This window comes from Molossus molossus, unplaced genomic scaffold (genome assembly GCF_014108415.1).
Source record: "Molossus molossus isolate mMolMol1 unplaced genomic scaffold, mMolMol1.p scaffold_m16_p_2, whole genome shotgun sequence".
In the NCBI taxonomy this organism is placed as follows: Eukaryota; Metazoa; Chordata; class Mammalia; order Chiroptera; family Molossidae; genus Molossus; species Molossus molossus.
Genome location: NW_023425355.1, coordinates 89692142 through 89715806, shown reverse-complemented (window position 1 = coordinate 89715806; position 23665 = coordinate 89692142). Strand labels below are relative to the sequence as shown.

The window sequence follows — 23665 nt, the reverse complement described above, 5'->3', positions numbered from 1 at the left end:
CCCCCACTACCCCCTCTTCTGGGAATTGTCAGCCTGTATTCCACTTCCACGTCTCTGGGACTACCCCATTACTCAGACTGTTATGTTTATTATATTCCACAAATAAGTGAGATCATGTGATTTTTGTCTTTCTCTGCTTGGCTTGTTTCACTAAGGATAATACTCTCCAGGTCCCTCCATGTTGTCTCAAAGGATAAGAGATCTTTCTTTCCTACAGCTGCATAGTACTCCATTGTGTATACGCATCACAGCTTTTTTACCATTCGTCTACTGAAGGACACTTCGGCTGTTTCCAGATCTGAGCTATTGTAAATAGTGCTGCTATTAGCATGGGGGTACATATATTCTTTCTGATTGGTGTTTCAGGCTTCTTAGGGGATATTCCTAGAAGTGGGATCACTGGGTCAAATGGAAGTTTAATTTTTAATTTTTTAAGGTAACACCATACTGTTTTCCATGGTGGCTGCACCTGTCTGCATTCCCACCAGAAGTGTATTAGAGTCCCCTGTTCTCCACACCCTTGCCAACACTTGTTGTTTGATGATTTGTTGATGGCAACCATTCTGACAGGTGTGAGGTGATACCTCATTGTTGTTTTAATTTGCATCTCTCTGATAATTAGTGATGTCGAGCATTTCTTCATATGTCTCTTAGCCATTTGTATGTCCTGTTTGGAGAGGTGTCTATTTAGTTCCTCTGCCCATTTTTTAATTGGGTTCTTTGTGTTCCTTTTGTTGAGCTGTATGAGCACTCTATATATATTGGAAATTAACCTCTTATCTGATGTATCATTGGCAATTATGCTCTCCCATAGAGTGGGTTGCCTTTCCATTTTGGTTGTGGTTTCTTTTGCTGTGCAGAAGCTTTTGAGTTTGATGTAGTCCCATGTGTTCATTTTCTCCTTTGTTTCTGTTGCCTTAGGTGGTGTATCAGTAAAAATTCTGCTGCGTATGATGTCTGAAATTTTGTTGCCTACATTTTCTTCTAGGATTTTTATGGATTCATGAGTCCCATTTAAGTCTTTTATCCATTTTGAGTTTATTCTTCTGTAGGGTGTAAGTTGATGGTCTAGTTTCAATTTTTTGCAAGTAGCTGTCCAATTTTCACAACACCATTTAATAAAGAGGCTGTATTTACTCCACTGCATGCTCTTGTCCCCTCTGTCAAATATTAATTGAGCATATTGCCTTGGGTCCATTTCTGGGTTCTCTGTTCCATTCCACTGGTCTATATGCCTGTTCTTGTGCCAGTACCAGGCTGTTTTTATTACAGTGGCTTTGTAGTATAACCTAAAATCTGGTAATGTGATCCCTCCAACTCTGTTCTTCTTATTCAAGATTGCTATGGCTATTCGAGTTTTATGTTGGTTCCATATGAACTTTTGAAGTATTTGTTCTACTTCTGTGAAGTATGTCATTGGTATTTTGATGGGAATTGCATTGAATCTATAGATTCCTTTGGGTAGTATGGACATTTTAATGATGTTAATTCTTCCAATCCATGAACAAGGTATGTACTTCCACTTTTTTATATATTCATCTATTCTTTTTTTGAATGACCTGTAGTTTTCTGATAATAGGTCCTGTATTTCTTTGGTTAAGTTTATTCCTAGGTATCTTAATTTTTTTGCTGCAATGGTAATCGGGATTTCTTTTTTTTTTTTAGTTTCTCTTTCTGTGACTTCATTGTTGGTGTATAAGAATGCCGTCAATGTCTTGACAATAATTTTTATCCTGCTACTTTTCCGAATTCATTTATTAAGTCTAGTAAATTTTTGATGGAGTCTTTGAGGTTTTCTACCTATAGTATCATGTCACCTGCGAATAATGAGAGTTTCACTTCCTCCTTTCCAATTTGGATCCATTTTATTTCTTTTTCCTGTCTGATTATTGTGGCTAAGACTTCCAGTACTATGTTAAATAAGAGTGGCAAAAGTGGACATCCCTGTCTTGTTCTTGTTCTTAAGGAAAATGATTTTAGTTTTTGCCCATTGAGTATGATGTTGGCTGTAGGTCTTTCATATATGGCCTTTATTATGTCAAGATAATATCCCTCTATTTCCAGGTTGCTGAGCATTTTTATAAGGAATGGTGCTGGATTTTGTCGAATGCTTTTTCAGCATCTTATGATATGATCATAGGATTTTTATCTTTCATTTTGTTTATGTGGTGTCTCACATTTACTGATTTGCGAATATTGTACCAGCCTTGCATCCCTGGGATGAATCCCACTTGGTCATGGTAAATAATTTGTTTGATGTATGCTGGATTCGATTTGCTAGTATTTTGTTCAGGATTTTGGCATCTGTGTTCATCAGGTATCTTGGCCTGTAGTTTTCTTTCTTTGTAGTGTCTTTTTCTGGTATTGAAATAAGAATAAGACTAGCTTCATAAAACGAGTTTGGAAGTCCTCCTTCTTCTTGAGTTTTTTGAAATAGCTTGAGAAGAATGGGTATTAGTTCTTCTTTGAATGTTCTGTAAAATTCTCCCATGAGCAATATGGGCCTGGGCTTTTGTTTGCTGGGAAAGTATTGACTACATCTTTAATTTCTTTTGTTGTTATTGGTCTGTTCAAGTTTTCTATCTGTTCCCGGTTCAGTTTTCGGAGACTGCGTGTTTCTAGAAATTTGTTTATTTCACTTAGATTGTCAAACTTGTTGCCATACAATTGTTCATAATGTTTGTTAACAATCCTTTGTATTTGTGGTGTCAGTTACTATTTCTCCTCTTTCATTTCTGATTTTGTGTACTTTGGTTCTCTCTCTTTGTTTCTTGGGTCCATCAATCTTGTTTATCTTTTCAAAGAACCAGCTGTTCATTTCATTGCTCTTTTGAATTGTTTTTTTTTTTTGGTCTCCATGTCATTTATTTCTGCTATGATCTGTATTATTTCCTTCCTTCTCCTTGCTCTGGGGTTTTGTTTTTGTTTGCTTTCTAGTTTTTTAAGTTGTGAGTGTAGATAGTCTAGTAGAATTTTTTCTTGTTTCTTGAAGTAGGCCTGTAGTGTTATGAACTTCCCTCTCAGAACTGCTTTCACTGCATCCCATAGATTTTGTGTTGTTGTGAGTTCATTTTAATTGGTTTCCAGTAAGTTTTTAATTTCTTCCTTGATCTCCATGGTAACCCATTCATTGTTCAATAACATGCTATTTAGCTTCCATGTTTTCAAATGTCTTTGCATGTTCTTGTTGCAATTGATTTCTAGTTGCATGCCATTGTTATCTGAGAAGATGCTTGATATGATTTCATTCTTCTTGAACCTGTAGAGTTAGTTAGTGCCCTATCAGACCATGTTAGGACAATCTTTGAGATTATCCCATGTGCTCTTGAGAAGAATGTGAACTCTGTAGTTTGGGGGTGTAATTCTCTGTAGATATCTATGAAATCCATTTGATCTAGCACCTCATTTAGAGACTGTGTTTCCTTGTTATTTTTTTGTCTATATGATCTATCCAGTGATGCCAGCAGGGGGTTGAAGTCCCCTGCTATGACTGTATTGCTGTTTATTTCTCTTTTGAAGTCCTCCAGAAGAATTTTTAATTTAATTAATTAATTTATTTTTGTTACAGATGTTTCTCCTTTTCCCCCACTGATTTTCCCCCTCCCCAAGTTTGTTTTTCATGTCCGTTGTTCATGCACACATGCATATAAGTTCTGTGGTTTATCTCTCCACCCCACCCCTTCTTCTGGGGATAGTCAGTCTGTATCCCACTTCCATGTCTCTAGGACTACCCCATTTCTCAGACTGTTATGTTCATTATATTCCACAAATAAGTGAGATCATATGATTCTTGTCTTTCTCTGTTTGGCTTGTTTTGCTTAGGATGACACTTTCCAGGTTTCTCCATGTTGTCTCAAAGTATAAGAAATCTTTTTTTCTTATAGCTGCCTAGTACTCTATTGTGTATATGTACCACAGCTTATTTATCCATTCATCTACTGATGGACATTTAGGCTGTTTCCAGATCTTAGCTATTGTAAATAGTGCTGCTACAATCATGGGGGTACATATATTCTTTCTGATTGGTGTTTCAGGCTTCTTAGGGTATAGTCCTAGAAGTGGGATCATTGGGTCAAATGGAAGTTCAATTTTTAACTTTTTGAGGTAACACCATATTGTTTTCCACAGCGGCTGCACCAGTCTGCATTCCCACCAGCAGTGTACTAGAGTCCCCTTTTCTCCACACCCTCGCCAACACTTGTTGTTTGATGATTTGTTGATGGTGGCCATTCTGACAGGTGTGAGGCGATACCTCATTGTTGTTTTAATTTGCATCTCTCTGATGATTAATGATGTTGCGCATTTCTTCATATGTCTTTTGGCCATTTGTATGTCCTGTTTGGAGAGGTGTCTATTTGGTTCCTCTGCCCATTTTTTAATTGGGTTCTTTGTCTTCATTTTTTTTTCATCTGGGTGTTTCTTTGTCTCACCATTTTAGCTATCTGGTAGTTCTAAGTCTGGTGAGGGATGTTGGAATGTGTGAGCAGGTCAGTGTGTATCAATTAAGGCTGCTGTGCTTTCCAGCCTGTTTTGGTGCATGGGTCCTCTTGCCTGCTGTGGGTCCTAAAGAGTTTGCAGCTGGTGGCTGGAATTGGTCTGTCATGCAGGTCTCAGCTCCCCAAGACTCGCTGCTGCTTGGGCTGGAGCACTTCTCTTGATCAGCTTCTGCTCATGTAGCTGGGAATGGATCTTAGCTCCCGATATGTGCTGCTGCTGCCGGGGGGTGCACGGGTTCATCTGATGCCCTGCTAGGGTGTATGTTGTTGGGGTGTGTGGGGTTCCACTAGTACACTGTTGGTATGTGTGGGTTCTGCTGGCCCACTGCTTAGTTTTGTGGGTTTCTCTGGTATTCTGCTGAGGTATGTGGTCCAGCTGGTGTCCTGCTGGGTTTTGTGGGTTTCATTGTTATGCTGCTGGGGTTAGTGGGTCACTAGTGCACTTATGGGGTTCATGGGCCCCTCTGGTATGTTTCTGGTGTGCGTGGGTCTTGCTGGTGCACTGTTGGGGGACCTTGCAGCCTGGTGGGGCTCAGCTCCAGATCAGTCTCTGCTGGGGGCGAGTGTCAGCTCCAGGTTCACACTGCTACTACTGCTGCTGGTACTGCTGCTGTTGCCAAGGAGTGCTCTCATGTCCCAATCCTTTACTGCAGTTGGGGGCTGAGGATGCTCCGCACCTGGAATTTTGCTGCTGCTGGGGGGATGGACTCCACTCCAACTCCACAGTTGTCAGGGGTAGGTCTCAGCTGCCCTAGCCCTGCTGCTTGCTCTGGCGCACTGCTCTTGATCTTTCTTTGCTGATGCCTCTGGGGATGGTTTCAGCTGCCAGACTGAGCTGCTAATGCCTGTTGAGAAGGGGGCTCTACTCCCATCCAGTCACTGTTGCTTTCGGGAGAAGTACCAGGCTCCCAAGTTGGTGCTAGTGCCCCAGCAAGCCTGGGAAAGCTGCCTTGTGCCTTGGTGGGCTGCTGCAGGCCTGGAGCCTGGGGCCTGGACTGGCCTGCCCACAGCTGCAGGCCTGGGGCCTGGGCTGGCCTGTTCACTTCCAAAGGCCTGGGTCCTGGACTTGGTGCGCATCACAGTAGGCCTGCGTCCTGGGTTGGGTGTGTGCCACTGAGGGCTTGTGTCCTAGGCTGAGTGTACACTGCCGTGGGCTTGGTGCCTGAGCTGGGTGTGAGCCACTGCGGGCCTGGAGCCTGGAGCCTGGAGCCTGGAGCTTGTGGGCCACAGTGCCACTGTAGGCCTGAGAGAGATGCCACTGCTGTTGGGGGTGGAGTTTTGGGTCTGGCTGGTTTCAGCTACTGCTGCAGGCACCTACTGTGTGCTGACCGTGCCAACTCAGCTGAGTTCACCGGATGTATGGTGCAGGGTGCTCTAGTGGACTCAGTTCGCTGGGCCCCAGCTGCTCTCCGTTTTCTCCTCCCAGGGATGACCCAGGATCCTCCAAAATGGTGGGGCCTCCCAGCAGTGCTGGGGAATGTTCGCTGGCTTGCCACTTACCACATGGTCATCTGCTTTCTGTCCACAGCACAGGAACCTTCTGCCCCATGTCTTTGCACTGCTCAAGGTTGGTCTTCCACGCTCACATTCACTCACACTCTCATACTCACCCATGCTCCGGTCCTGCCCATCCGATAATTCTTCTGTCTTTTTATATATGGAATTTATCTAGCTTTGGGGCTTATTTCTTTTTATTACCTGGGTCTGCAGATGGTCTTACTCACTAAAGAGAATACTTGTTTCTGGAGGACTTGGGTGAGCCCTGCCTCCTCAAACTCATCTTGAACTGTCACACAGATCATCTTGGTTATAGCTGGGAATACACAAACTACACTATTAATTGCAAAGAAATAGTCTGATTGATTGCTAAATGAAGTGTTTACCAGGTCTCAGCTGTAGTAAAATTATTCAGAACTGCTCAACAGACATTACTGAGTCACCTGCATGATCTTTCTCATATATCTTCCAGAGAGTCATAGTTGGTGAGAGGTTCCAACCTTTGGACACTGATAGGTTCCAGCTAAGGATTGTCAGAGATAGACAAACCAAAAAAAAAAAGTCCGTCAAATACAGTGCCAGATCCGACATCCCACATGTACCAGTTCAATGTCAATGGGGCTGGAAAAACAGGAGAGGACAGTAGTGAGAGGCATGAGGAACAGTGCTTTTGAAGAAGAAAAATGGCCAGTAAATTTGACTCAAAGGGTTAGTTGAGTGGAGCAAAGTCCATTCTCATGTGTGTCCCCTCAGTATAGGCCCCACTGATTAGAGTCAGTCCTATGGGTTTTGCTTATCAACTCTTCTAAGCTTCTCAAACACCAATAATATGGTAGAGGGAAAGTTTTTGTGCAAAATCCATAGATATAACAGATAATTTCTAGAAAGCTAGATTTTCTATATGGATTAGGGCTAGGGCAGTAATTATACAAGGAGGTAGCCAAATTAGTTTTTATCACAACTCCACCACTGACTTTCTGGGTAACCACAGGAAAACCCCATTGCCCTCCCTGGGCCTTAGTCTCCCAGTTGTTACATAAATGTATTTGGATTATGGGCCCTTTATATCAGCAGTGTAATTCCAGAATTTGTTCTCTGAGCTACTAACTCAGATGCCAATCTGTTCCAGCCTCTGGAGGCAGCCTTTTTTTTTTTTTTTAATTGAACAATCTTCATAATTTGACCTCCTTTTCCCCTAAGAAAGCTCACTGGGCATTTGTTAAATTTCTTTTCTAGCTACCTAAACTTTCTCAAAATAAAGCATAATGTTTTAGGAAAATATAAAGCAGCCTGAAGAATTTGGAAATAGTCTTCATTTTGGGGAAGTGGTTCTCAACCTGTGGGTCACACCCCATTTAAGGGTTGCCTAAGACATATTAGTAGCAAAATTACAGTTATGAAGTAGCAACAAAAATAATTTTATGGTTGAGGGCACCAGAGAGACCTGTGTGACCCAGCAGCCCACAAGATAGGCGTAGAGCCGGGTCTCCAAAGGGAGTGTGCGATCCAGCTGCCCACAGTACAGACAGGGAGTGTGGCTCCAACAGGGCCTGAGATATATAGCTACAGGAGGCACCAGTTACAGCTGGGAACACAGCTCCAAAGGAGCCCACATGATCCAGCAGCAGCACCTACCAGCACACACCAATACCAGCCCCCAGTAGCTAGTCCTCCAGGATCCACAGCAGGCAAGAGGCAACATGCAACAAAATAGTCTGGGAGTACAGTAGCCTTATTTGATATACAACGGGTCTAGAGCTACCAGACGGCTAAAATGGGGAGACAAAGAAACAACACTCAAAGGAAAGAAAAAAAGAAGAATCACCAGAAAAGGAACTACAGGAAATGGAAGATAGCAACTTGTCAGATAAAGAACTCAAAGCAACTATTTTAAGGGTGCTCAAACAATTTGGTGAGAACTACAAGCAACTTAATAAGAATTATGAAGAGCTCACTGAAAACTACTTCAGCTTAAAAAAAGAGGTAGAAGCTATGCATAAAGAGGTAAAAGCTATGCATAAAAATCAAGAGGAAATAAAGAATGACATGGCGGTTATGAAAAATAACTTTGAAGGGTTTAATAGTGGATTAGAAGAAGCTGAAGACTTAACCAACGACTTAGAAGACAAGGTAGAGAAAAACACTCAAATAGAGCAGCAAATGGAGAGAAATTTAAAAAGCAGGAGGAAAGTTTAAGGAAGCTGTGGGAAAATATAAAGCGTAACAACATTTGCATTATAGGGATACCAGAAAGAGAAAAATCAGAGAAAGGAATAGAGAACCTGTTTGAAGAAATAATGACAAAAACTTCCCTAAACTGGTGAGGGAAAAAGTCACACAAGTCCAGGAAACAGAGAGTCCCAAACAAGATGAACCCCAGAAGACCCACAGCTAGACACATCATAATAAAAATGGCAAACATTAAAGACAAAGAAAGAATCTTAAAGGAAGCAAGAGGCAGACAGAAAGTTTCGTACAAGTAAGCTCCCATTAGACGGTCAGCTGATTTCTCAATAGAAATGCTGCAGGCTGGAAGGGAGTAGCATGAAGTGTACAAAGTAATGCAAGGCAAGGGTCTGAACCCAAGACTACTCTATCCACCAAGGCTATCATTCAAAATTGAAGGAGAAATAAAGAGCTTCACAGATAAAAAACAAACAAACAAACAAACAAACAAACAAACAAAACCTAAAGGAATTTACCACCACAAAACCAGGACTGCAAGAAATACTGAAGGGACTGTTGTAAGAAAAAGAAGAAACAGAGATAGAGATAGAGATGGTGGGGGGTGGGGGGAAGAGAGGAGAGGAGCACAGACATAAAATTAAAATGGCAACTAATAACTATTTATCAATAACTACCTTAAATGTAAATGGCTTAAATACTCCAATCAAAAGACATAGGGTAGCTGATTGGATAAGAAAACATGACCCATACATATGCTGTCTACAAGAGACCCACCTCACAACAAAAGACTCACGCAGATGAAAGTAAAGGGATGAAAAAAAGTTTTCCAAGCAAATGGAAATGAAAAAAGAAACAAAAAGCTGGTGTGGCAATACTTATATCTGACAAGATAGACTTCAAAACAAGGGCCATAATAAGAGACAGAGATGGTCACTACATAATATTAAAAGGAGCAATCCAACAAGAGGATATAACCCTAGTAAACATATACGCACCAAATATTGGAGCACCAAAATATACTAAAAAACTTCTGGAGGACTTCAAGGGAGAGATCAATAGCAACATGATCATAGTGGGTGACTTTAACATGCCACTGACACCACTGGATAGATATTCTAGACAAAATATTAACAAGGACATAGAGTCCTTACAAGACAAACTAGATCAGTTGGACTTCACTGATATTTACAGAGCATTTCACCCCAAAACTGCAGAATGTACATTCTTCTCAAGTGCACATGGAACATTCTTAAAGATAGACCAAATGGTAGGACACAAAGCAAGTCTATACAAATTCAAGAAAATTGAAATCATATCAAGCATCTTTTCAGATCAGAGTGGCATGAAACTAGAACGCAATTACAATAAAAATACACAAAAACATTCAAACACTTGGAGGCTAAATAGCATGCTATTAAACAACAAATGAGTTACTAATGAAATTAAGGAAGAAATTGAAAACTTCCTGGAAACCAATGAAAACTAACACACCAACACAAAATCTATGGGACACAGTAAAAGCAGTCCTGAGAGGGAAGTTCATAGCACTACAGGCTTACCTCAAGAAACAAGAAAAATTTATAATTGACTTTCTAACCCTACAACTAAAAGAACTAGAAAGTAAACAAACAAACAAAAAAACCCAGAGCTAGTAAGAAGAAGGAAATATTTAAGGTCAGAGCAGAAATAGACAACATAGAGACTAAAAAAAAAAAAAAAATTGAAAAGATCAATGAAACAAAAACCTGGTTCTTTGAAATGGTAAACAACATCAATAGACTTAGCCAGACTCACCTAAAAACAAAAAGAGAGACACCAAATAAACAAAATCAGAAATGAAAGAGGAGAAGTAACAACTGACACCGCAGAAATACAAAGGATCATTGAAACATACTTTGAACAATTATGTGCCAACAAATTGGATAGTCTAGGAGAAATGGACAAATTTCTAGAAACACACAGCCTCCCACAACTGAACCAGGAAGAGATAGAAAACTTGAACAGACCATTAACAACAAAAGATATTAAAGATGTAATCAAGAAACTCCCAGCAAACAAAAGCCCAGGTACAGATGACTTCATGGGGGTGTTTTACCGAACATTTAAAGAAGATCTAATACCCATTTTCCCCAATCTCTTAAAAAAAAATCCAAGAAGACAGAATACTTACAAACTCATTTTATGAGGCCAGAATAATCCTAATTCCAAAACCGAATAAAGACACTACCAAGAAAGAAAAATACAGGCCAATATCCATGATGAATACAGATGCCAAAATTCTTAACTAGATATTAGCAAATTGGATCCAGCAATACATCAAAAAAATTATTCATCATGACCAAGTGGGTTTCATCCCAGGCATGCAAGATGGTACAATATTCACAAATCAATATATGTCATGCACCACATGAACAAAAGGAAAGATAAAAATCATACAATCATATGAATAGATGCTGAAAAATCCAGCACCCATTTTTGTTAAAAACCCTCAGCAATGTGGGCATAGAGGAATCATATTTCAACATAATAAAGGGTATATATGAAAGACCTACAGCCAACAGCATACTCAATGGGCAAAAACTACAAGCATTACCCTTAAGAATGGGAACAAGACAGGGATGCCCACTTTCATCACTCTTATTTAACATAGTATTGGAAGTCTTAGCCACAGCAATTAGATGTCAAGAAAAAATAAAGGGGATCCAAATTGTAAAGGAGAAAGTGAAAATGTTATTATTTGCAGATGACATAATATTGTACATAGGAAACCCTAAAGACTCCATCAACAATCTACTAGACTTAATAAATGAATTTGGCAAAGTAGTAGGATACAAAATTAACATCAAGAAATCGACAGCATTCTTATACACCAATGATCAAATCACAGAAAGAGAAAGTAAAACGATAATTCCATGTACCATCACAGCAAAATATTAAGATACCTAGTAATAAACTTCACCAAAAAAGTAAAGGACTTCTTCACAGATAACTACAGGTCATTGAAATTAGAAATGGAGGAAGATATAAAAAAGTCAGAGCATATACCTTGTTCATGGATTGGAAGAATTAACATCATTAAAATATCCATATTACCCAAAGCAATTGATAGATTCAATGCAATCCCCATCAAAATACCAACAACATACTTCACAGAACCAGAATAAATACTTCAAAAGTTTATATGGAACAAAAAAAAGACCTAGAATAGCCACAGCAATCTTCAAAAAGAAGAACAAAGTTGGAGGGATCACATTATCAGATTTCAGGTTATACTACAAAGCCATTGTATTCAAAACAGCCTGGTACCAGCACAAGAATAGGCACATAGATCAATGGAACAGAATAGAGAACCCAGAAATTGACCCAAGACAATATGCTCAGTTAATATTTGACAAAGGTGGCAAGAACATACAATGAAGTTAAGACAGTCTCTTCAATAAATGGTGTTGGGAAAACTGGACAGCTACCTGCAAAAAAATGAAGCTAGAACACCAACTTACACCATACACGAGAATAAACTCCAAATGGATAAAAGGCTAAAATGTAACTCGTGAATCCATAAAATGTCTAGAAGAAAACGTAGGCAACAAAATCTCAGACATCATACACAACAGAATTTTCACTGATACAACACCTAAGGCAATAAAAACAAAGGAAAAAATGAACACATGGGACTACATCAAACTAAAAAGCTTTTGCACAGCAAAAGAAACAATCATCAAAAAAGAAAGGAATCCCACTATATGGGAGATCATAATTGCCAATTATACATCCCATAAGGGGTTAATTTCCAAAATATATAGAGTGATCATACAACTCAACAAAGGAGAACAAACAGCCCAATTAAAAAAATGGGCAGAAGACCTAAATAGACACCTCTCCAAACAGGACATACAGATGGCCAAGAGACATATGAAGAAATGCTCAGCATCACTAATCATCAGATAGATGCAAATTAAAACAACCATGAGGTATCACCTCACACCTGTCAGAATGGCCGCCATCAACAAATCATCAAACAACAAGTGTTGGGAAGGGTGTGAAGAAAAGGGGACTCTAGTACACTGTTGGTGGGAATGTAGACTGGTGCAGCCATTATGGAAAACAATATGGTGTTACCTCAAAAAGCTAAAAGTTGAACTTCCATTTGACCCAGTGATCCCACTTCTAGGAATATACCCTAAGAAGCCTGAAACACCAATCAGAAAGAATATATGTACCCCTGTGTTCATAGCAGCACTATTTACAATAGCTAAAATCTGGAAACATCCCAAATGTCTATCAGTAGGTGAGTTATTAGAAAGATGTGGTACATGTACACAATGGACTACTATGTAGCTATAAGAAAGAAAGATCTCTTATCCTTTGAGATGGCATGGAAGGACCTGGAGAGTATTATGCTAAGCGATACAAGCCAACTGGAGAAAAACTAATATCACATGATGTCACTTAATTGTGAAATATAATGAACCAAACAAACTACTGAACAAAATTAACCCAGAGACATGTAGGTGGGGTTCAGGCTGATAAGCCTCAGAGGAGGGTGGTTTGTGGGGGAAGAGATAAAGCACAGAACTTACATGCATGTATGCATGACCAATGAACATAGACAGCAAAGCTGGGGATGGGGTGGGGAAAAGGGGGAGAAAATAAGAAACATCTGTAACAAAAACAAATTAATAAATAAAAAAAATTTAAAAAAAAAGAAAAACACTCCATTTTTGCAAATTTGGAATTCAATTTTCCCATAATTTTATTTTATTTAGATCTGGTCAGACATAACTTTTCATAAAAATACATGAATAATAAATACAGTAAGGAGTTAAAAATAAAATAAAATAAAATTTTTAAGAAATTAGTTGAGCAAAATTCAATTCAAATCATGGCGTGCCAAATGGGAAGTGGCCCTGGCCAGTTTGGCTCAGCGGTTAGAGCGTCGGCCTGCTGTACAGAGAGACTCGGGTTCGGTTCCCGCTAAGGGCGCGTACCTTGGTTGCAGTTTGTCCCCGGGCCTGGTTGGTCATGCGGGTGGCAGCCACTCGATGTGTCCCTTCACGTCGATGTTTCTCTCTCTCTCTCTTCCTCTCTCTCCCTCCCGCTCTATCTGAACAAAAAATGGAAAAATGTCCTCGGGTGAGGATAAAAAAAAAAACAAAAAACAAGGCCAAATGGGAAGTGGTTGGGAGTTCTCCACCAACAGGAGCTAAGGGAAAGACACCAGAACTTCCTCAGTCTTTATCACAGTTGACCTTCCCAATAACACTGCAAGGCAGGCAAGGTGTAAAATGTGGGATCTAGTGGAAAGAGAAATACAGCAATGCTCAAAGAAGTTATCTGCCCCACAAGTGCCAAACCTGAGACCATGACCTCAGTTTTCCAACTCTATAAGTTGTCTTACTATCCTATATTCCATCTTTCCTCCTTTCTAATAATTATCTGTTATATAGTTCTTAACTATTCATCTCCATTTCTTATTTGCCTACTGCTCCCTCTTCATATTTCCCAGGACATGGCCAAAACCCCACAAGAGTAGGACCTTCTTTACCTTGGCATATTGATGGTATCTGTTCCCTATAGGGATTCCTAGGCATAGGAAGACCAAGATGTGGTCTTAATCTCCTCTTTTTATAAGGACATTAGTCATACTGGATAAGGGCCCCACCTTATTGACATTATTTAACCTTAATTACCTCTTTAAAGACCTTATCTCTAAGAACAGTCACTTTTTGAGATACATATAAATTGGGAAGGACACAATTCAGTTTATAACACCACTTTTCTGCTCAAAATCTCCTAAATGATCCCCCATTTCAGAGTAAAAGCTAATATCCTTTCAATGGTTCTGAAGATATTTCAGGATCCAGCCCCCAGCAACTCCCTGACCTCATCCCTTTGCCACTCTCTCCTTGTCCACTCTCCTTTAGCCACACTGGCCCCATTGTCATTTCTCCAGCACATTAGGCCTGTATGCACCCAATCACCTCAAGGCATTTGTACTCCTCCTCCCTCTGCCTGGAATGTGTTCCTCTCAGACATTTCACATTTCAGTCCCTCCAATCACTCACTCTCCTTATCGATCACAGCATCCTATTTCAGCACTACATCATTTCCCCTTGCTTTATTTCTTTTCATAGTGTTTTGACTATCGTAATACCATGTAATGTACTTAGTTTTTAAAGTGTCCCCTCCCATAAAATGCAAGCTTCATGAGGCCAGGGACCTTTTCTATTTTGCTTACTTCTGTATCCCCAGATTCTAAAAGAATCTCTGCCATATGGTAGAGATACGTCAGAAAGCATTACATATAATATTACCTAAAGGAATGAATAAGCTGTGCTTAATGAGAGCATAACTGAAAGGAGGGAAAAAATGAGACTCAGAGCAATTGAAACGTCCATCATGAACCTCAAGCCTCATACTTTTTTCATAGGAGGCTCAGGAATTTAGTCAGAGCCCAGAAACTTTAATTTATATAAAATTCTATGAAGCATATGCATCTAAATTCCAATCTCAAAGCAAATGAGAAATAGTAGGAAAAAGTGATTTCATGCAAGATAGGCTTGCTGATAATCAGGAGAAGTGGCAATTGACAAACTGAGAGTGAGGAAGAAACCCTGTAAAAAGAGATATTCTGGCCCTGTCCAGGTGGCTCAGTTGGTTGGAACAATATCCCATACACCAAAAGGTTTCAGGTTTGATTTCTGGTCGGGGCACATACCTAGATTATGGGTTCAATCGCCTGTTGGGGCACTTACGGGAGGCAATGGATCGATGTTTCTCTCTGTCTCTGAAATAAATAAATAAAAACATATCTTCAGATGAGGATTAAAAGGAAAGAGAGCAAGAGATGCAGTGACTTAAAAACACATCTATCTGGGGCCATTTTCCATACAAGTAAAGTGACTACATCCAAGTAGCAACCAAGAAAACAACTGTCATGACTAGTAAGAACCAGGAGTCATTAGGAAGAGGTTATATATACCTGGTGTGCTTCATTTTGCTAAGGTAGTAAAATGTGTCATTCTCAAGGTATTTGTGTGTGTGTGTGTGTGTGTGTGTGTGTGTGTTTCTCCTAATATGTGGTTTAAATAACACATTTTAAAATCTTTGATGCTTAAAATGATGAACTTCCTTTAGATACTTTCATGCAGATCCCTCGCTGCTAAGGCTGGTAAATGTGATATAAGAAGTACAGTTGTGCTTAGCACAGTTTTGTTGTACAGTTTCTTCTGATCTGAGGACAGAAATAAATTGCTTCCAGTTTCACTGAAAACAGAAATAAGAGCTTCCATCGTCTTCCTTGTCACACCCACTCCCTCAACTCACCCCAAAGTTGATGCTTGCCTTTTGGATTTTTCTCACTGCCTCCCCACAAGGACAATCTGGAGAATTGCCCTCCAGTTTACAAAGCCCTCATTGCTGACTACCATGCCATGTGAACCTTCACTGGGAATTGTTTGTAAATCAAGAAAATCACAGCCATTCCTCCATGACCTACTGGGAAAGAAAACAAACCTGAGAGGGGATGAAGAAACATGTTTGAATTCCTTCCTCCATTGTAACACTCGCTGAGCCTTGGCAACTAGAACCTGAAACCCAGCCAGCATAAGGCCTGGACAAAGTCCAAAACCCAAAGACAGAGGCCCAGGGTATGTCCCGTGAGTCAAGAATCTAGGGATGCAGCCAGGTTTCAGAACCTCAAGGCATCATTAACAGAGCCAATATCCAAACTACAAACTAAGTGACTTCAGTAAAAGCACAGGGAGGAGGGGGCCAGAGTGGGTATGAGAGGAAAGATGAGAAGGCAAAGTGGCAGCATCCCCAGGGCAAAAAGCCCAGGCAAGGTTCAAAGGCAAATGGAATCATAACATCCCATTCATCAGAATTCTGTTGGCCCAGCTGCAGGCAGCTCAAATCTACTTCCATGAAAACTCCAGGGTTCCAACTTTTTTCTTAATCTCCATAAGCTTTCTGAGGGACCCCAGCAATTCCCATGGCTTCTCCCACCATCTCTGTGAAGGTGACTTTGCTATTTGAAAAACAGTAGGAAACTTGTGGCATTCAGCATTGGGGGACCTGCATTCTAGCCCCAGTCCTGTTACTTCCTGAGTGTGTGAACTTAGGCAAATCATCTGTTTTATTTTGTACTCAGTTGCCTTGGTTGGGAAGCAGGAAAAATAATGTCTGCCTCACATAATTTGGGTAAATAGTAAATAAAATCATGAAGATGAAGATGCTTTGTAAAAAATTAGGGCATACAATATCATTCATAATATTAAAAAACCAATCTCTAACCTAGACTTCTGTCCTAAACTCCCTCCTAATATATTCTACTTGCTCCTGGAAATTTTCTCTTGGACATCTCACAGATAACTCTGAGTCAACAGATCTCGTATTACTAAAATCTTAACTTCTATCACAAGGCATCCATCCTGTCTCTCCTATGGAGCCTATCTCACTGAAGGGCACTTGAGCCACTAGGGTGCCATACCTGAAACTTGAAGGTTCTCATAGGCTGAACACTCCCTCACTACCTACATTCAAACTGTCACCAATTAACAGGATGAGACTAATATCTAAAGGACTCTGAGACCCTTTTCTCTAACCCCTCTGTCCTGACCTAGGTCAAATGCTCAGTATTTCTTTCCTGGAATATTGCAACAGCATCTTTTTTTATTATTACTTTTTTATTTTTTTTTAATTTCTTATTTATTTATTTTTTTGTTACAGATATTTTACCTTTTTAACCCCATTGGCCCCCCCCACCCAACCCCACCTCCGCCCCGTCCCCGGATTAGTTGTCCATGTCCATTGGTCATGCATACATGCATATAAGTTCTGTGGTTTATCTCTTCCCATCCCCCCACCCCCCACCCCCTCTTCTGAGGGATGTCAGTCTGTGCCCTAGTTCCATGTTTCTGGGTCTACTGAATTCCTCAGACTGTTATGTTCATTATATTCCGTATATAAGTGAGATCATGTGGTATTTGTCTTTTTCTGCTTGGCTTCTTTCACTTAGGATAATACTTTCCAGGTCCCTCCAGGTCGTCTCAAAGGATAAGAGATCTTTCTTTCTTACCGCTGCATAGTACTCCATTGTGTATATGTACCACAGCTTTTTTATCCATTCGTCTACTGGTGGACACTTGGGCTGTTTCCAGATCTTAGCTATTGTACATAGTGCTGCTATGAACATGGGGGTACATATATTCTTCCTGATTGGTGTCTCAGGTTTCTTAGGGTATATTCCTAGAAGTGGGATCACTGGGTCCAATGGAAGTTCAATTTTTAATTTTGAGGTAACCCCATATTGTTTTCCATAGTGGCTGCACCAGTCTGCATTCCCACCAGCAGTGTATTAGAGTCCCCTTTTCTCCACACCCTCGCCAACACTTGTTGTTTGATGATTTGTTGATGGCGACCATTGTGACAGGTGTGAGGTGATACCTCATTGTTGTCTTAACCTGCATCTCTCTGATGATTAGTGATGTTGAGCATTTCTTCATATGTCTGTTGGCCATTTGTATGTCCTGTTTGGAGAGGTGTCTATTTAGTTCCTCTGCCCATTTTTTAATTGGGTTCTTTGTCTTCCTTATGTTAAGTTGTAGGAGCACTCTATATATATTGGAAATTAACCCCTTATCTGATACATCATTGGAAATTATGCTCTCCCATACAGTGGGTTGCCTTTCTGTTTTGATGATTGTATCTTTTGCTGTGCAGAAGCTTTTTAGTTTGATGTAGTCCCATGTGTTCATTTTTTCCTTTGTTTCTGTTGCCTTAGGTGATGTATCAGTGAAAATTCTGCTCCGTATGATGTCCGAAATTTTGTTGCCTACATTTTCTTCTAGGATTTTTATGGATTCATGAGTCACATTTCAGTCTTTTATCCATTTTGAGTTTATTCTTGTGTATGTTGTAAGTTGATGGTCTAGTTTCATTTTTTTGTATGTAGCTGTCCAATTTTCCCAACACCATTTATTAAAGAGGCTGTCTTTACTCCACTGTATGCTCTTGCCACCTTTGTCAAATATTAATTGAACATATTGCCTTGGGTCCATTTCTGTGCTCTCTGTTCTGTTTCACTGGTCTATGTGCCTGTTCTTGTGCCAGTACTAGGCTGTTTTGATTACAGTGGCTTTGTAGTTTAACCTGAAATCTGGTAATATGATCTCTCCAACTTTGTTCTTCTTTTTGAAGATTTCTGTGGCTATTCGAGGTCTTTCTTGGTTCCATATGAACTTTTGAAGTATTTGTTCTAGTTCTCTGAAGTATGTCATTGGTATTTTGATGGGGATTACATTGAATCTATAGATTGCTTAGGGTAGTATGGAAATTTTAATAATGTTAACTCTTCCAATCCATGAACAAGGTATGTGCTTCCACTTTTACATATCTTCCTCTATTTCTTTTTTAAATGACTGGTAGTTTTCTGCGAATAGGTCCTTTATTTCTTTGGTTGAGTTTACTCCTAGGTATCTTAATTTTTTTGCTGTGATGGTAAATGGGATATTTTTTATTAGTTTCTCTTTCTGTGAGTTCATCATTGGTGTATGAGAATGCCATTAATTTCTTGATGTTAATTTTGTATCCTGCTATTTTGACAAATTCATTTATTAAGTGTAGTAAATTTTTGACGGAGTCTTTTGGCTTTTCTACCTATAGTATTATATCATCTGCGAATAATGACAGTTTCACTTCTTCCTTTCCAAATTGGATCCCTTTTATTTTTTCCCCCTGTATGATTGCTGTGGCTAAGACTTCCAGTACAATGTTAAATAAGAGTGGAGAAAGTGGGCATCCTTGCCTTGTTCCTGTTCTTAAGGGAAATGTTTTTTTATTTTTGCCCATTGAATATGATGTTGGCTGTAGGTCTTTCATACATGGCCTATATTATGTTGGATATGATCCCTCTATTCCCAGATTGCTGAGCTTTTTTTTTTTTTTTTTTTTTTTTTTTCAGAAATGGGTGCTGGAATTTGTCAAATGCTTTTTCAGCGTCTATTGATATGATCATATGATTTTTATCTTTCATTTGTTTACGTGATTTATTACATTTATTGATTTGCAAATATTATACCAGCCTTGCATCCCTGGGATGAATCCCACTTGGTCATGGTGAATAATTTTCTTGATGTATTCCTGGATCCTATCTGCTTGTATTTTGTTCAGGATTTTGGCATCTATGTTCATTGGGGATATTGGCCTGTAGTTTTCTTTCTTTCTAGTGTCTTTTTCTGGTTTTGGAATTAGAGTTATGCTGGCCTCATAAAATGAGTCTGGAAGTCTTCTTACTCTTGAATTTTTTGAAATAGTTTGAGGAGAATGGGTGTTAGTTCTTGAATGTTCGATAAAATTCCCCCATGAAGCTGTCTGCATCTGGGCTTTTGTCTCCTGGGAGAGTGTTGATTACATCATCAATTTCCTTAGTCATTATTGATCTGTTCCAGTTTTCTATCTCTTCCCAGTCCTGTTTTGGGGGATTGGTGTTTCTAAAAATTTGCCCATTTTACTTAGATTGTCGAATTTATTGCCATATAATTGTTCATAATATTTTTTAACAATCCTTGTATTTCTGTGATTTCAGTTATTATTTCTCCTCTTTCATTTCTGATTTTGTGTATTTGGGTTCTCTGTCTTTGTTTCTTGGTGAATCTAGCTAAGGGTCCATCAATCTTGTTTATCTCTTCAAAGAACCAGCTCTTGTTTCATTGATCCTTTGAATTGTTTTTTTGGTTTCCATGTCATTTATTTCTGCTCTGATCTGTACTATTTCCTTCCTTCCTTGCTCAGGCATTTTCTTTTTGTTTGCTTTCTAGTTCTTTAAGTTGTGAGTTTAGGTAGTCCATCAGAAATTTTTCTTGCTTCTTGAGGTAGGCCTGTAGTGTTACGAACTTCCCTCTTAGAGCTGCTTTCACTGCATCTCACAGATTTTGTGTTGTTGTATGTTCATTTTCATTGGTTTCCAGGAAGTTATTAATTTCTTCCTTGATCTCCATTGTTCAATAACATTCTATTTCGCCTCCATGTTTTTCAATGTCTTTGCATGTTCTTGTTGTAATTGATTTCTAGGTACATGCCATTGTGATCAGAGAAGATGCTTGATATGATTTCTAACTTCTTGAACTTGTAGACACTAAGTTTGTGCTCTAACATGTTGTCTATCTTTTTTATTTATATATATATATTTCATAAATATACATATATATTTGAGCAGAGTTCCAGGTAACAATTACAGAAAAGCTGCAACTTTAATGGGAATTGATAAGCTAATCATTTTGTATCTCTCTACTTTTTGCCAGAGAATATTGAAAGGAAAGATGACAAAAATGGAGAAGGGGAGAGCGGAAAGCATACACTACACTTAAGATGTGTTCTCCAAGATCATAATTCATTTTTTAAGTTATAATATTTTATTAGTTCTCCATCCCAAGTTTTTTTCACTTACCATCCTCAACTGCCACTTCCACACTCACTCAATAATAACAATGATTCAATAAAAATAATAACAGTAATAGTAATTCATTAAGAACATAACAATTGATTATATTTACTGTTTTCTTACTTGCTTTTTAAATTTTTTCCCACTGTTAATTTTTATTTCTTTATTTGATTTTATTTTTATTAATTTATTTATTTTTGTTACAGATGTTTCTCTTTTTCCCCCCACTTATTCCCCCTTTCCCTTCCCTCCTCACCCTGTCCCCAGCTTTGTTGTCCATGTCCATTGTTCATGCATATATGCATATGTGTTCTGTGGTTTATCTCTCCCTCACCACCCCCTCTTCTGTGAATTTTCAGTCTGTACCCCACTTCCACGTCTCTGGGACTATCCCTTTTCTCAGACTGTTATGTTCATTATATTGCACAAATAAGTGAGATCATATGATACTTGTCTTTCTCTGTTTACCTTGTTTCACTCAGGATGATACTTTCTAGGTCCCTCCATGTTGTCTCAAAGGATAAGAGATCTTTATTTCTTACAGCTGCATAGTACATGTGGTCTATCTTTGAGAATGTCCCATGTGCACTTGAGAAGAATGTGAATTCTGCAATGTTGGGGTGTAATTCTATGTAGATATCAATTAAATCCATTTGATCTCGCATTTCATTTAGAGTCTGTGTTTCCTTGTTAATTTTTTGTCTAGAAAAATCTATCCAGTGATGTCCGCGGGGTATTGAAGTTCACTGCTATGAGTGTATTGCTGTTGATTTCTCCATTGAAGTCCTCCAGAAGATTTTTAATATATTTTGGTGCTCCTGAATTGGGTGCATATATGTTTACCAAGGTTATATCTATCTCTTGGATAGATCCTTTCAATATTTTGTAGTGGCCTTTTATGTCTCTAGTTATGGCCTTCATTTTGAAATCTCCTTTATCAGATATGAATATTGCTACCCCAGCTTTTATTTGCATTCCGTTTGCTTGAAAGATTTTGTAAATTCCTTCACTTTCAACCAATGTGAGTCTTTTGATGTGAGGTGGGTTTCTTGTAAACAAGATATATGTGAGTCATGCTTTCGTATCCAGTCACCTAGTCTGTGTCTTTTTATCTGAGCATTCAAACCATTTACATTTAAGGTGATAGTTGATATGTACAAATTTATTGCCATTTTTGTTTAGTGTGGTTATATTTTTCTTCCTATTTCTTCTGCTAATTATGGCAGTTCTTTTAGCATATCTTGCAGTGCTGGTTTGATGTTAATATTTTCCCTTAGCCTTTACTGTCTGGAATGCTCTTTATTTGACCTTCTATTTTGAATGATAACCTTGCTGGATAGAGTAATCTTGGATTCAGATCCTTGTTTTTCATGACCTTGAGTACTTCGTGCCCCTCCCTTCTGGCCTGTAGTGTTTCTGGTGAGAAGTCCTCTGAGAGCCTAACGGGATTTCCTTTCTAGGTAACCTGTTGCTTATCTCTTGCTGCCTTTAGGATTCTCTCTTTGTCTTTCAATTTTGGCATTTTAATTACTATGTGTCTTGGTGTGGGCCTGTTTGGGTCTTCTTACTTGGGGCTCTCTGTGCTTCTTGAACTCGAATGCCTTCTTCCTTCACCAAGTTAGGAAAGTTTTCTGTCACTATTTCTTCAAATATATTCTCTAACCCTTGCCCATTTTCTTCCTCTTTGGGGACTCTTATGATGCGAATGTTATACGTTTTCAGTTGTCCCACAGTTCTCTTAAGCTGTCTTCCTGTTTTACAATTGTTTTTTCCCTTTGGTTTTCTGATTAGTTGATTTTTTTCTACCCTGTCTTCTAATTCACTGATCCGGTCCTCAGCATCATCTACTCTGCTGGTTAGTCCTTCCAATGTGTTCTTAATTTCTGCTATGTAATTCTTCATTTCCACTTTGTTGGTTTTTAATGTTTCTGTATTTTTACTCATGGTGCTGATGTCCTTACTCATGCTGTTGAGCTTCCTCAAGATCATGGCTCTGAACTCTACCTCTGATGATTTGCTTAGCTGCTTTTCATTAATCTCATCTTTGATAGAGTTCTCTTGTTCTTTCATTTGGAATGTGTATCTTTTTTTCACCATTTTGGCTATCTTAGTGGGCTTTGGGGACTACCAAATTTTCCCTGTAGGTGTTGGTGTTCTGCTGTTTGTGGCTCCCTCTGCTGGGTTTAGATTGGTCTGGGTGGGCCCACATTAAACACCACTTTCAAGTCTTACTTTCCTGAGTAGATTTTCAAGCCTAGGAAAGTTTCAGTTATCCTCTAGCTTTTTCCTGGAGGCTAGTAGTCTCAGTTATCCAATGCCTTGAATGTGGCCCTGGTGTTCTGCATAAGAGGATTTCCAGAGGGTGGGATAGATGCTGGTTGTTAATGAGCCTCAATTTTTATTTCTTTGCCTCACCTGGGAAAGGCTGAATATCCGAGGAGGGGGGCTGCTGCTTTTCCCCACAGCTCGGGGAAGGAGCATACTTCCCACTGTCCTATGTGGCTACAACTCATCACAAACTCTGAGTGCCCTTCCATTCCCGGGTGTCCCCACAGAGTTCCAGCCCAGTCTGCCCTCCCTCTGCATTAGCCCCCAGGTGAGCGGCTGTGGCTATTTTAGCACTCTGTCTTGGCTCTCTGCACTCTGGAGAGGGCTTGGTCTTTTTTCCCCAAGGGCACTGCTCACATCTAAGCCTGCTGCTGTCCATGGGCTTCCAGCCAGCCACCCTCTCAAGCCTCTGCTGATCTTACCAGTGTCCCTGGTTATGTGGTCCTGTCCTGCTGCTTTTCTGTTGCTTTTTTCCAAGGATTTGTCTTTATTTTAGTTGTAATTCCCGTTTGGTCCTGGGAGATTGTCTGCATTGCTTCTATTCATTCCACCTCTATTTTTCACATCCTCTATGACTAACTTCTGCGCAGCTGGGTCGCACAGCCCTTCCCGGTGCCCCAGCACCCTGCAGGTCCCATGGGTAACTGGATTGCACAGTCCCTTGGGGACCTGGCTTTATGCCTATGTTATGGGCTTCTGGGTTGCACAGGCCTCT

The 23665-nt window shown here is 39.5% G+C and overlaps 1 pseudogene; it reads right to left on the bottom strand.

Annotated features, from left to right (window-relative positions):
• The window catches only part of LOC118635381, a 47977-nt pseudogene that overhangs the window by 4709 nt on the left and 19603 nt on the right, over positions 1–23665 (bottom strand).